Source organism: Helobdella robusta, assembly GCF_000326865.2.
Source record: "Helobdella robusta unplaced genomic scaffold HELROscaffold_2, whole genome shotgun sequence".
Taxonomy (NCBI): domain Eukaryota; kingdom Metazoa; phylum Annelida; class Clitellata; order Rhynchobdellida; family Glossiphoniidae; genus Helobdella; species Helobdella robusta.
In genome coordinates this window covers 8,474,049-8,477,249 of record NW_008704083.1, presented here as the reverse complement: position 1 = coordinate 8,477,249, position 3,201 = coordinate 8,474,049, and positions in this window count along the sequence as shown.

Sequence of the window (3,201 nt, the reverse complement as noted above, 5' to 3'; positions counted from 1 at the left end):
TTAGTTGCTGTTGTTGGGAGATGATGCCAAATTATGTATCTTTTGTATTTTTTTTAATTAATTTTTGTCTTTTATGGCCAATATCCAACAATTACACTTATGTAGTTACTTTGTTGTTATCATGAGATTGTTATGGGGAAATTTTATTTACAACAACAACAACAACAATATCAGTAAAACGGACTCAACAGCCGCAACAGCCACAACAGCAGCCACAACAACATCAAAACATTCCACCACCTAAAATTGAGTCATCAATGATGATGAACAGCAACGCTAACAACATTAACAACAACAACAACAACAACAACATGGACAACAGCCTCAACAACAAACTTGCTGGTCAAAATGTTGCTGCTAAAAAATCAATTAAGAAAGGTTGTCGTTGTGTGTGATGTCGTTTGCTTGTTTGTTTGTTTGTACCATCGGCTGTTTGTATCATCAGTTGTTGTTGCTGTTTTAGTTGTGTCTGCGTGTTATTGTGTTTGTTGTTTCATCTGTTCTTGTTAAGTTGTATCAGCCGTGTGCCAATAAGATTCGTAGTAGTTGTGATAATTTTTAATAAATGATAATAATAAATAAATAAATTGATTAATTAATTAATTAATAACGTTGCAGATGACAGGCCACCTTTGGAATCAAGTTTGCTGCTAGCAAGCAGAACAGGTAGTAGTTCCTCATTGAGTGAGTCCAGTTCCGATAGCTCATCTGACTCGTCGGATTCCAGCGATTCTGACTGTGATTAATTGGCTGACTGACTGACTAATTGATTGATTGGTCGATCGATCGATCGATTGATTAATTGATTGATTGATTGATTGGTAGATTGCCCGACTGGTTGGTTGACTGATTGATTCGTAGTTGGCGGATTGGTTGACAGCTTGGTTAACTGTCCGATATTTTAATTGAATTTGTTGGCACCTTTGATCACTTAACTTTTTAGTTTGTTGATTGAATTCTAGATCATTTGTTTGTTTGTTTGTTCATTGGTTAAGACGAAAAAATGGATGAATGGTTGTAATTAGCTGTTCTATTGTGACTGGCTGGTTTCTTTTGAATGACAGCATCTTATTGGTTGAAGTAAGTCTTTTTTATATCTATGCACGAAATTTAACAAGGCATAATTAATCTATGGTAATTTTTATGTATGTACAACATTAAATAAATTTGCATAAAACAGCAATAATAATAATTAAGAATCATAATAATAGTAATAAAAATAATCAGTTAATATTTAATATTATTTTTGTGGTTGGATCTGGTAAGAAAAGTAAATAAAATCTTATGTATCATATTTTGTTACATCACTAAACACTTGTTTCATTGCATGGGTGTATTTCTACATGTATTTAGATTTGCATATGTTTTTTTTTATTTCTTTCTGTATTTCTTCCAATAATCCGTCTATCATTTGTTCATTCGTTCGTTCGTTCATTCATTCATTCATTCATTCATTTATTCATTCATTCATTCATTCGCTTGATTGATTTTGAGCTTTTCGATGTAGAATTTATTTATGTTTGCCACGTAGTTAGTTTTTTTGCGATGAAATTTCGGTTACATGCAATTGGAAGAATATAAGAAAATTTATTTGGCATGTTGCATGCGACCATTCTTTACTTTAAACTTTTAACCACCACCAACAACAACAACACCACCACCAACAACAACAGCTATGACGTCATCATAAACAACAACAAATGACATGTACAACGTTACAACAACAACAACATTAACGTCAACAACAGCAACGATAACGTACAGACCATATCATATATCTCTATTTGATGATAATAATTTAGTATCACACAGGCATGAACTCACTTACATGAGTAATAATAATAATAATGATGGTAGTGTCTTCTGTTGGCTTTGAAATGAGAAATTAATAAATTTATTTAAACCCAGAACAAGAGATGATATACTATCGTCCGTGCATGCACAGACAAACTGCTACCATTATGTGTAAAATATTAATCTTTTGAACATTTTTTTTTTCAACTTTTTCCTTGTCTTCGTATTTTGTGACGACTTTTTTATACGCGCGCGCGTGTGTTTGTAGTGTATATTTCGCGGTTTGAATTAATAAATAAATGATGAACTAACAGTTTATATCGTTATTATTATTAATTATTATTATTATTGTTATTATTACTATTATTATTATTAACAATAAAAATATTTTTAACGATAAACGCGATTAGAATATAACAATAATGATATAAATAAACAATTAATTAGTTATAAATATTAGTTAATTTATGAATAATTAAATCGATACACAGAAGCTTAACTTTATGAAAATTTTTAAAATTGTGGGGTGGGTTGAAAATAATTGTCTGTGTATAATTTTCATATAGTACACACATACACTTACACACGCACACAACTAGTACAATTAATATTTTGTTGATGATAATATCAATAATTTGTATGCTTGTTTTTAGATATCATAAGATTATAACAAAATGTCAGAGTAAAAAATTATTACCAAGAGTCAATTGAAACATCATCATTTGTTCGTTCATTCGTTCATTCATTCATTCATTCATTCATTCATTCATTCATTCATTCATTCATTCATTCATTCATTCATTCACTCACTCACTTCATCTTTTTTATAATTAGTAAAAAGTATTTTTCGCCGGTTTAATAATTTTTATTATTATTTGTTTTATTAGATTAATATTATTTATATAATTACTCATATTATTTTTTCATCGTCATATCATTAATTTTAATTAATGGTTTTTACTTCATTTTAAACGGAAAGCAACTTTTTTGAAAGAATCTTCTTTTTGATGATGACGTCATTTTGTTTATACAGAGAATAATAATTGTAATTATTCGTTAAGAGACATTTCGAAAGTTATCGTTATCATTGATGACGACGATGATGATGATGATGACTACGATGATGATGATGTTGATAATACTTATTAAACCTTCTTTTCTACATACATATGAAATTTATGTTTGTAATTCGCGTGTTAATTTCTGTTATATTCTTTTATATTTATATATGCGTATATGTAAATATAAATAAATATATATATATTTAATTGACCAACATAATGGTTTTACTTTTTCTAAAGAAGTTTTTTATCTTGTAGAATATCTAGTTTTATTATTATTTGATGTTTGCCATTCGTCATTTTAATTCTTGCTTATATGTGTAAGTGTTTTTGTGTGTGTTCGTTC